The sequence below is a fragment of the Cololabis saira genome, chromosome 10 (assembly GCF_033807715.1).
Source record: "Cololabis saira isolate AMF1-May2022 chromosome 10, fColSai1.1, whole genome shotgun sequence".
Lineage (NCBI taxonomy): Eukaryota > Metazoa > Chordata > Actinopteri > Beloniformes > Belonidae > Cololabis > Cololabis saira.
Genome location: NC_084596.1, coordinates 26,083,873 through 26,096,423, shown reverse-complemented (window position 1 = coordinate 26,096,423; position 12,551 = coordinate 26,083,873). Strand labels below are relative to the sequence as shown.

At 38.5% G+C, this 12,551-nt stretch overlaps 1 protein-coding gene across 3 annotated transcripts in view; it reads right to left on the bottom strand.

The window, feature by feature from the left end:
* Window positions 1-8,940, bottom strand: part of per2 (period circadian clock 2) — a 35,587-nt gene extending 26,647 nt beyond the window's left edge. The window contains exons 1-2 of one of the 3 annotated variants that reach the window (XM_061732301.1): window positions 8,921-8,940; window positions 5,151-5,298 (exon numbers count right to left, since the gene is read on the bottom strand). The gene's annotated coding sequence lies outside the window, so the exon portion shown is untranslated. Of the gene's footprint in view, window positions 1-5,150; window positions 5,305-8,920 lie in introns of those variants that run through there. The other 2 variants (XM_061732303.1, XM_061732302.1) reach the window with 2 other exon arrangements.
* Window positions 8,941-12,551: the final 3,611 nt, after the last annotated feature.

The window sequence follows — 12,551 nt, the reverse complement described above, 5'->3', positions numbered from 1 at the left end:
TTGCAGCTGCAAACCAAAAAAAACATTCTGCAGCATGTGATGTCCCAGAACCAGGAGTGGATAACCAAATAGTTATTATGACAATAAGGAGACGTTTATGAGAAGTAAGCTGAGCATAATTCATTTCAGTGTTCACAGACGCAGAGAAAATATCTCAGATTTTGGCTCACAAGACAGTTAACTAGAACATAAGTCATCAAGAGTGAATTCAGGTGACCCCTTTTCCACCTCTTGAGCGAAGGTTACTGAGGCTAATTTAACACTAAGTACTCCATTTCTTTCCTGTCATTAAGGAAATATATTCAGTAAAACAGAACGGGTTCAGACAAGAACACAAAGTAGATGCTAACTTTTGCTTCCTGCATCACTTTGGCTAAAACCACTTATTTTAATCTGCGTTACCTTTGTGGGGACGTTGATATGTTGACTGCTCCCACATGCTACATTTGTACATAATCTGTGGGCACAGCTAAATGTCAGTTTCATTGCGTTTCCTGTGATTGTGCGTAGTCTTTCTTAAAGATAGTTACGCACATCCTACATTAAGGGTAAGTAAGACGAGGAACAGGTGTCAAACAGGACAACAAAATGTGGAACCTAACACAATTACAGGCTATATATTGCCCACTGTGGTCAATGTAATGCAATCAAAGGCTTGTTCTGAACTAATGGGAAAGACACAGCTTAACTGACCTTACAGATCTTTTTGGGAAGTCTCTGTGTTGTAAAAACTCCACTTAGACATTATGTAACACACCATCAAGGCGGCAATCAAGGTGGCTAATTAAATAGTAATTATATTTCTTTGCCTTCGCCTCCATCTGTGTTGTAATAAACAGGTATTTTAGGCTGGTAGTAAAGTACAAGATGTTTCTCAATACCCTTTGCCGACCCTTTTGGTGCCGGCTCTGGTGCCAGCTTTCTATCAGCCCTACCAAAAAACATTTTAATAACCAATTAAATTTGTTTTTTATTTCATCTGAAAGACTGACACATGATGGGAAAGTGACAAATATTGGAAGCGTTCGGGAACTACTGAACTGATGTGAACCGTCTCTCACATCCTTGTGGAGGAATTTTGGCCCACTGTTCTTCACAGAGTTGCTTCAGTTCAGTAAAGTTATTAGGCTTTTGTTTTTGCACAGCTCCTTAAAAAGGTCCTGCTACAGAATTTCAATCAGATTGAGGTGAGGACTTTGGCTGTACTGTTGCAATACATTAATATATTTATTTATTCTTTCATTCAAATCATTCTATTATAGATTTCCTGGTGTGTCTGGGATCACTGTCCTGTTGTGTAACCCAGTTCCAGTCGAGGTTTAATTGCCAGATGGCCTCACATTTGACTCTGCCATACAAAAGGAGTTCACGTTCAATTTGAGGCCTGCAACATGCCCAGGAACCACGGCTGCAAAAGAAGCTCCAATCAGCTTGGTGAATTTTTTTCTTTAAACTTGTTGAACTGACATGTGAGAGATGCCCTAGAAACAAAACATCCCAGAATATGTTTTAGTTGGAATTTGTTGAAGGAACAAAAAGCAGAATGGTTTAAAAAGAAAAAAGAAATAAGTTATGATTTCATCAAACTGCTAACCGTGTTTCTTTACTGGTTTGTATAAAGCAGACAGATTCATACTTTGTACTGCTACGTCACCATAAGAATTCCCCACTCACATTCAGCTGACGTAAAAAACACGCACATGATATTGCTCTGGTGACATTATCTAATACACCATCTTAACCCGTCTTATACAACCGCTGCTGGAGTCGCTGGACTGTTTCAATCACATAGCTGGAGGTATTCACTTCCTTAATTGGAGCAGTTATAGAACCAACTTGTACTGTGGACTTCTGTTTTCTGTTCAGCTTGCTGGTGATATAATTAAACTTTTACTAGAAAAAAAAAAAGAAAAAGGTAGAGAGAGACAGAGAGAGGGAGAGAGAGAGAGAGAAAAAAATAGTCTCTAGGCAACAAACGTATCTGCATGTGTAAGCCTTTGCCCGCAATCTGGGCTTTTATCAGTCTGTTGCTGCACACTTTGATAAGACGTTGGTCTGCAGGCGTTTATGTCATTTCTTGGTGTAATTGGATCGTGTGTAAGCACGTTAATATTCAAACCACCGATAAGCAAGTGCTGTTAGTTATTTTACAATTTTGACACACATGTCTTTAGTTTCGTTATAATAAACCCTCCTCACTTGATTTTATTCACTTTTCATCACGTTAAGTTCTTGTATTTCTGGGCTGAAGGTGACTGAATGTGTCAAACTGAAGCTGTGGTTCAGTTAAAATTCAAAAGGCACACTCCTCACAGCAAATATATACAGTGAAAGAGAGGCATTGTCAGTTCCTGAGAAACTATTTAGATCTGATAGACACTCAATAAAAGAAACAGACTAACCTGCACAGCTGGAGATGGAGGATCAGGACCCTATTGTTGTTTTTCAGGTCTATTCAGTTGTTTTCTTTGCCTCTGGACTTCAGTCACAAAACACAGATTTACAGACTACCAGAAACAGAATGGTCCACTTTAACTTTTACACTACCTCTTGACATATTGCCAGTTTATTGAATATGTTAATTTTAGCAGGGAATGCTTGCTGTAGTTCTGCAATAGGACCAGCTTTGACAGGGCCAGTCACACCCTTGACTAAATATTGGCACACATTAAAAGGAGAATCTGGGCACTCCTTTGGCCCTCTCATACTGCAGCCGTGGGCGGGGAGATCTGTAGAGATGGAAACCCTTCCGCTGATTGCAACAGTAAGATAAACAAATCTAAATGACTTCTCCCTTTCCAACTGCTACCTGCGTCACTCATCCTTACTCCTCCTCCTCCAGTCTCAAAGGGCATGCTGAATTTGGCCACATCAGTCTGAGGCATGGCTCTTGTGTCCTCATTTAGGAATCTACCAGTCCTCACTTACTGTAGCCTGGCCAGCCATAATCATTCACTTTGTGAAAATGATCTTTCCTGAAATGGGTCTGGCAACGCTCCTGTTCAAAATGTTCGGAAACAATTACAACAAGCAAGGGACAGGCTTAGCACGATGCCTCGTACAGAAACATCCTACAGCAAGACCAAGCAAGATGGCTGCAGAATTGATAATAACCTTGGATCAACAAGCTTTAACTAGAAACCCGACACCATTCATTCATTGGTTTTCCTGCTCATCAGTATATCATTTTGAATGTCTGGTGTTGACACTAGTCTGCTTGTAATAGCAATGTCAATTGGGCCCACTGGCAGCACCAACTGGAAATCAAAGTTGAATCCAGAGAAACCGGACTAATTATAGGCATTAAAGATGAAAACTACTATGATTGTTGGCCAGGCTACTCCAAACCCCCTGGTGGAGACACTGTAACACGAGAAACAAAGAGAAAAAGAACAGAAACATACTGGAAGAATACCATTGACATAGAAGCAGCTGAGGTGGTTGCTGCATTTTGATTAGCTCTCTGAATACACTGCAGTGGTGCAGACAAATGAGAAAAAGACATTGAGATGGCTGAACTAAGCCACTTCCTGCCCACAGCAAATCCCATCAGCACCAAGTCACTCCCCGCCCGTAACGGGGTGCAACGTCTTCAAGGACCTAACCCACAGCAGGTGTTTCGGTCCCCTTGAATCTCCCAAAAATGTTTGTTACACGGCTTTTCCTGAAAACCGAGACACAAATCCATGGTTTAGGCCACATAAAAACTACCCTACAACCTGCTATTGGAAAAGAGGCTTGTACCCAGTACTCGAGTTGTAAAATAAAATCAGGGGGGATGGTGGATTTTATCATATGGGGACAGATACTTTGTGCTGATTACAAATAATATAATCTATTACAAATAATAGCAGTGACCAAAACAGCTGCAGAAATACTGCAGGAATGACATAGCAGCAGTTAAATGCAGCCTTCTGTAAGCTTTAAATATCCACTGGGCTTACAGCAAATACATCAAAACACAACAATAAAAAACAGTTTTCTGAACTTATCAATATGATTCTGTCCTTCACAGGATAAGTAAAATGGATCACTGCAAAAACTCAAAATCTTAACAAGAATATTTTTCTTATTTCTAGTTAAAATGTCTCATTTTAGTAAAAAAAAAATCGCATTACACTTAAAACAAGACTCATCACAAGATTATTTTGCTTGTAATGAGAAGATAAATCTTGTCCCACTGCCAGATTTTTCTACTTATTTCAAGTGAAAATTTACTTGAAACTGGTGAAAATTGTCAAATAAGTTATTTTTCTGGTGATGACTCTAAATGTTGAAATAGCAGTAAAACCACATTCATTGATGAAATGACATAAGGGATGGAAAGACTCCAACCCCTAACACTGGCTGCTACGAACAGACCTTTAAAGCTGTTATTGAACAAGGAGCTTTTGCATCGTACTGTATCTCTATGGCATTTTGACCAAAACATGCTGCAGACATTAAATTAAAACCTCAGGAAATTGTCAGCTTGTGACAAAAGCATTCTTTGGAGCCTTCTGTCTTAGCCATCTGGACAATTTCTAAATTGGCAAGATAGATTTAAATGACAAATACTACCCTCTGTATCAGAAAACACATTAAAATGATTTACTGTGTACAGGAATCTTTAATACAGTATAAGGGGTGATGCCATCACACACTGGACACCGGAGCATCACATATCCCAAATTCTCCACTCAGAGTTGCATGAGAAGTTGCGCCATGTGCTGCCGCAGCAGACTTTATGTAAGGCGTTATGTAGTGGTTTTCATGTGACACTGACACCTGGGGGTACTTCTATAATACTGCATATGTAACTCTGATATTACCACCCCAGTCATTCTCCTTTAATGTAACTTTATTGCTGATTCCATCCACTTTCTTGGTTTTAAAAAGTTTCTATAAACGCAAGTCACAGACAGTCTGCGGTTGCAGGTTTACTACGTCACAGATCAGTGGGACAGCAGTCTGGTCAAGTCTAATGACTTCCCCAGTGACACACTTATGCAACCTTTATACGCTGCACTGTCTGCAGGATATTAACTGCAGGAGTTACTTTTATCTCATATATTTAAACATGTTTAACACAAAAGTTAGTGTGGACCCCAGGAAGAGTAGCTGATGGGGATCCTAGTAATAAACTCATAATAAATGAAAACTCCACCAACCTCAAAAAGGGGCAGCTTCTCAGTCGACTCAGGCTGTGTCCGTGAAATAAGTGCGTTGTTGTTAAAGCTGTTTGTTGGCTTCCACACTGGTGATGACAGGAGCTGCTGGTGCTGGTTGCCGGCTGGACTGACTGCTGTCTCTGCAGCTCTGCAGTTCACAAACACACGCTGCCCTGAATCTCTAACTCAGGCTGTGACCTCATTCATTGCTCCTCAAGCTCCGCCCCCCAGCCTCACGCCTATTGGTCGACACAGCCTCCCCGCGCTGCCGCATGGAGCTCTGGACCAATCAGAGGGCTGTTAGCCGGCGGGGGGCGGGGCCAGCCACTGCTAGAGGTCTTCGCTGCTGTCACTCCATTTATATAAGGATGGCCCTCCCCTCACGTGGAAACCCACGGCGTGCGAGTAGCGAGAGCAAATCACTACGATGCAGCTGCTGGTGAATGGAGCGGTGGCGATGGTTGGCTCACGGCGGCTCAGAGCGGCCGACTGTTATCTAAACGGTTATACAAGTGTGTGCGTAGCAATGTGGATGAAGTGTTTACTGCGCAGTCTTTGTATAACTATCAAAGATCATACTCTTCTTATATAAACAGGACACAGCCAAATGCCCCTGATCGAGACAAATATATGATTTATAGTCATCCTCATGAATAATAATAATAATTATAATTATAATTATAATAAAACAGTTCAAGCATGTCTTTGCAGATCCACTTTAAGTACTATATGTTACACCCACTCAGCAAAATTATTTAGTACTCAAAAAATAAACTTATGGTGTCTAAGTACTTCTATTTATCACATTTTTTAGTTTTCCATTGTACTTTTTTTTTTTTTTTTGCATGGTCAATTCACTGGATAATATTGAGATATGCAGATATCAAGTGGTGGGAAAACTCATTGACCAGCCTGATTCTAAGATAAGAGATAAGATAAGATATTCCTTTATTAGTCCCACAGCGGGGAAATTTGCAGTGTACAGCAGCAAAGGGGATAGTGCAAAACAAGAAGCAACAATATATACAATAATAATAAAAATGAAAAATAAATAATATAAAATACTGGTATATAAAATAACAGACGGATATTTACAGATGGATATTTACATAATTGCACGTTGCAGTGAATGATATTGCACATTATATTCTAGCATGTATATTTATTGTCAGGTTGTATGTGGTCTACTGTGAGCAGTGCTGGTTGTGTAGTCTCACAGCTGCAGGGAGGAAGGACCTTCTTTAGCGCTCCTTCACACATTTAGGGTGAAGGAGCAAGCTACAGATGAATATAGTCTTGATTTGATTTGATTTTTTATTTTGTACATGTAAAAGACAACAATTAAAGAGAAGATAAGAAAACAAAACAAAGCAAACAAAAAAAAAGAATTTCATACTTTAACTCTTAATATCTTAATTACATGTGACTCTTTGCAAGAGTCATATGATAAAATGTAATTGGAACTCATCATGCCCCCCCTAATGGTCAAGAGAACAACAAACTAAAAAACTAGAAATGATAAAGATGGCAGAATATGCTCATACTGCCCAATCATAACAATGTATGTGACATAGATTAGCTTTTTTTGTTTTTTATTCTATATTTTTCTAAAGAGCCACTCAAAGTTATTAAAGGCGACGGTGCCAGTTAAATTTGTGGCAATAGAGGAACTGATATAATAGGCATATATTTTTGTTCTAATTACATAAAAGTGGTTTGTGTTCAGCAACCACAGCCAAGAAAAGAAAATCACTGAATGGCCTCCCATGTTCTTATTTTCTGAGGCATGTTGACATTTTGGAACCTATTGAATTTAACTCAAGCTATTGTCAACAAACAGTCACCTACTTGATATGTAGACTCCAGAAAAGTTAGACTAGACCATGTGTTTAAATAGTTTTATCACTTTATACTTTGTCCATTGAATTTTGAAGGCTGCGTAATTCCATATTTCCATATACATAGTCACCCCTAATAGAAGGCAGTAATTAGTCAGATTTTAAAAAACAATCAGGATGACCAGGTTCAGGATGGTGTAATATTCACAAAGCATTACACCATCTTTGCAAGATAATGAGTAAATAGCAAACATTATCATATTTTTTTCTTGATGAAGCATTTTCAAGACAGTGCCATGCAAATTTTTAGCCTGAAACAGTGACCGTTGGTAAAAGGTCAGATTAAATACATGTGTGATATAGAATTAATAAGTACAGGCTTACTGATTAATTGCTTGGCCAATTAAATGGGCTGATTACTGCCTTTTTAATAATCAGCATCAGCCAATATTTGTCTAGCTGATTAACAAGCACCAGTGCGTCTGCAGGCAGCTCTGTGTTGCTAAACATGTGACACTGACTGTCACTTATATTTCATTCTTTTAGTTTTCAAGTGTATTTATTAAATGTGTATTTGAATGAGAACATTTGGCCTTTATTTATTTATTTATTTTTTAAATCTGTAATATTAATCATATGCAGAGGGAAAAAAGAAAATCAGCTCATTTTATCTTTTTATATAAAAAAAGGCAGAATAAATCAGTCTGGCACAGACCCACAACAGTTAACCTCTAATAACAATGAATAGTATTCAACATTGTCAATGTGTCTTATCACTTCTCTATCACAACCCCACTGCACCTAGATGCAGTTTAGAGTCTCCAGTAAACCCCTTCTGGATTGTATGAGACAACCGGTATCTGGAGGAAACCCTGCACAGATGCAGGAGGACACGTGCACAGGAAGGGCATCTGACATACTGCGTATGCCAAATCAATATATGAAACACGATGACGTGCTGCGGTGACCCAAAAAAGGGTTTGCGCCAGCCAGACTTATTTTTATTTAAAACTCCTAAACATACAATATAATTAGTGTACAGCAGTATAGGCAATATGTTAGAGTCAGTGTGTCAGAGACAATCAGATCCGCTGCACATATCCAGGGATACGATTTCAAATTATACACAGGTTGTGACTTTTTTTTTGTTAGGTGTTTATTCTGGCAGAGAAATGTAAAACTATTTACACAAATATTGCTAAGGTATCCACAGTATCCACAGAAGAAGTGACATTTTTGCAACAGTCATTAGATGGTTTTAATGGAGAAATAAACATAAATAGAATTCACATCTTTAAAATGAAAATAATTATGATTTTTGCTCAATCATCTTGTATGGATTGAATTTTTGTTCTTGGGAGGTCTGGAAAATCTCTACTGATGCTCTGCTCTGTCATTTTGACCAAGTGATGCCAGTCTCTTCTGTTTGTGCTGCGATATTAAAGCTCGTGAATTTGCTGGTTCCTGTTTGACTAAATATATCTGCTTCTGTCACAAAGTGAGTAACAGCTCTGACAGGGCCGAGAAGAGAGGTCTTGCTCTTTCCTTTTTTTCTTTTTCATACATTTGAAAATTAATAAATACATTTTCAGACTGACACTCATATAACGAGCTAAAGAAGTAACTCCATAACTTAGTCAATCCCCAAAAGAGCCAACTCAACTTAATTTAGGCCTGGCCAAAGATTGCCATTAAAATATCACATGCACTACTCTGACCTCAAATCTAATATTTACAGAGCAACAGTGGCCTGTCATGCCATTTGCACATGGCAGAGATGCTTTGCATAAGCTAAATGTCAAAAAGAGGTGATAAATATTCTGTTGGCTGAAAAAAAATTGAAGAAAATAACATTTTGCTGAAAGCTTTAAAAACACAAAGCAGGTAATATTGACATTTTAGTTCAAGTATGGAGACAAACAAACATCTTACCTTGATTTCTTCGTCACTGAATTTATCATGATCTGGGCCCACGGAGTCTGCAGTGCGCTCTGTACTTGCATCAAAATAAGTTTCCACATAAGGAACAGAACACCAGATGGCAGGAGTAAAAAAAGGAAAAAACTGCCAATGTTGAGTTATGCCCATAATTGTGCTCTACGTCAAAATGAGCCAATGGTTTGGTGAGGTGAGAAATCGGCTTCTCATACTATATATGGAGCCAATACCCCAAAATATGCATGCCAAAGATAAAGATAGATTTTAACATTGCCTCGTCTAACCACAGGAAGATTTTTTGTCTTGTTTGCATAAATGAGAACAGGCTAATTTTGCCACAAAAATTCTCAATAACAAGACATGCCGCCTCAAAAACGTAATATGCTGCTTGTGTTGCGGTACACTCTAGTCTTTTGATACAATGTTTGGTATATGTGTTAGAAATTATACACGTATGAAAGAAAATGTACCTCCTTTTTCACCTGACTACATAAATCATGGCCAACAACTGTGATAGATACAGAATATTTTGGAAAACCTGAGACAGCTCCTCAGTCACCAGGTGGAGATAGGCTTCTGTGGCATTTGTGTGAAGACAAACAGCCTGGTCTTATCAGATAATGTGGTAATAAGTCATGATTTGTGTCATCATTGTGTATTTTATGTTTGTAGATTGTGGAGTGGCCATTCTTTTGCTTCATAAGAATAAAAAAAAGTATTCACAGTTAGGTTTTTTTTTTTTTTTTTAACATGCTGATAATCCAATGTGACAACTTTCAATGTGGTTTGACAATTTACTGGCTCTAAGGACAAGTTGTCACAAGTGAATATTGTGGAGTTAATCTGAAGCAGTTCTCTATGTTCCAAAGTAAATGAAAAATGTTATTCTGACTACATCATCCTAATGAAATTGTGTCTGTGTAAATAACACACAAATAAGTCTGACGGTTGTATTCTTTTGAATGTAATTTATTCACTTAAAAGAAGATAATGGTACATTGGAGTGTTTTGTCCATACGATGAAATAACTCCACATTTCTATGAATCTCTTGTCTTCCAAGACAGAAACAAATACTGTACTCACTGATGTCTGAACCCCATTTATAATCAAAGTTAGCCAGTTTTCTACAATGCAATAATTAGAAGATTGTTTGATAACATCTCAGATGAGCAGAAAGACAGATGACAGAGTTTTCTTGATCAAATGTTTCTATTTTGGGAAGTAGATGTGTGCCAAAAATGAGGAACATTATCCAGGCTTCTATCAGCGAAAGGTGCAAAATCCAGCATCTGTCATGGTGTGGGGGGTGTGTCAGTGTCCGTAGCATGGGTGTCTCTTATGCAGAGGCATGTACTGTACAGTATGACAATTTTGAAGAAATTAACCCTATCATCAACCCTGTCACTCAGCATATAAAAGATCTATTGACTCAACACAAAGTTAAAAAAATCATTTATGAAGAAAAAAAAAAGTTCTGTGCTAGAGCCTTTGAAACTGCTGCTGATCCACCCTTACACGGTCAGTGACTCATACGTCACGACAGCAGGATTAATAATATCCACCAGCCCAGTGATGGCTGACAAGCATGTTAAGACCTCATGATGCAACCAAAGCTCTTTCCTTGTTTGGTGCCCAAAACCGAAAGTGTGAGAGTGACGTAAATCCACTCAGCGGTCCATGCTATCATGAAGGCCTCCATGGAACAAAAGGCATCCCCAGTATGAGGGGGTGGAGTGAGCCAGCAGCCTTAAATTATCACCAGTAGCACTAGTAAACGCTCAGTACACAGAGGGAAATTAACTGTGACTCAGTTAGGATCATACACAAGTTGGTGCCCAGAATACTGTCATATTATGTTCATTTTGAAATAATGACAAAATAACAGATGTAAATCCTGGAAACAATGAGAGATGATACTCAACCCAAAGCTCCACGAGGGATTCATGAGAGCTGCTAATGATCCTGCATGATCCTGTAAAAGGTGCTGAACCCCAAATCCATATTCTACAAAAATGATAGACAGCTGATAGACAGTTCAAATAAATATTCTTATCACTGCAATCCTGATGTTCAGCTTTTATAAGTTTGCGTCACAGTGGAACTGTGCTGTTTTTTATACAGGTTTTGTGTTCTTTTGTCTTTTGTCTCCCTCGCATTACTATGAAAAAATTACTATAATGAAGGTCAAAATTAGAACCCGCAACTTCAAAAATGACCGTGTAGACTGTAGATATATATAAAAAAAAAGGGCATTACAGCCTTCATACAGAGGTTTTATTATGACTCAGTTATCTGCTGCTGTGTGCAGTTTAGATGTTTGTATGCTCAGATTATAAATGAGGCAGAAAGATTTATGACAGTTAAATGAAACCATCGATTAATGCAAAAGCAACAGAGAAGGGTAAACATGTGTCATGTGTGCTTCTGCTGTATATAGCCACCATGCTTAACAAAAAGTAATATAGAGACATAATCTGACATAAAGCTGGGTTCAAAGTACAAATTTGACCAGCATCTTTTGTTGTCTCCCTTACTACCACACAGAATAAAAAATCATCTCCTTTAAATTACTGTAATTTATTCAGAGGCATATTTTAAAGAAATAAAAAAAGGCTTACAGGCAAAATGCTGAAGACTTATATTAGATTATGTGGTTTGTGGTTAGATGTGTTATCAATCCACAAATAACTTGATATATTGAGGCTGTGTGAGTGGTAGGAGAAAGAAGCGTGTACTCCCACAGGGTAAAACCAGGATAAAACTGCACCCTTCCTCCCACTTCAGTGTGAAGTGCTGCCTTTTTTACACTTTGAACTACGTCATAGGCACAGATCAATGGAGCAGGGGACAGATGATGTGAGATTTCACTTCTTTTCACATATAATAGCTGTCCCTTGGGATGGACCACTACCAGCTTTATTTCAGTACCACCAAGCACATGGCAGCAATTACGATATAAATAAAACACTCAAAAAGAAAGTTGGTTCAGCATTCATTGGCTTTTTTGCCTACACGCACATTGAATTATTTTATGCTAAAACAGTATGTGGGAGAAAAATCATTGTAGTCTTCCCTTTCCTGAAGCTCTCTTGACAGTGTTATGACAGCTAATGACGTTTTGAACCACACACTGATGTTTAAAGAAGAAATACAGAAAGAAAAGAAATCCCACATGGCAAACGACTATGACGTAAACACCGAAACATTTCTCGAGCCGCCCTGTAGTAAAAAAAAAAAAAAACTGTGATCATTATTAGATAAGTTGAAGGATTTCACTCATTAGTAACACATCATACATAGTGGGCCTACGACACCACCACCTCTGGCTGTAGAAGTACAGCAGAAAGTCTGCATATGTGCGGAAATCTGCAGGCTTGAATTTGAGTTTAGGCAGACTACTAATCTCTTTTGTGTCTCTTGACTCTGCCCTGTAGGTCTGGTTCCTTCGTTCTGATTTGTGCCTTGGGGGGGCTCAGAAAATTAGGACAAGAGGGAGATACTGTATGTAGACTGGCTAACTCAAATCAAAGTGTCAGCCCGGCAAAAACATACAGTAGGAGCAGTTTTGAGTGTGTCTCCAACTTTGGTTTAATTTGTGTAATTTTCTTGGAAGTCTTGCCCAAA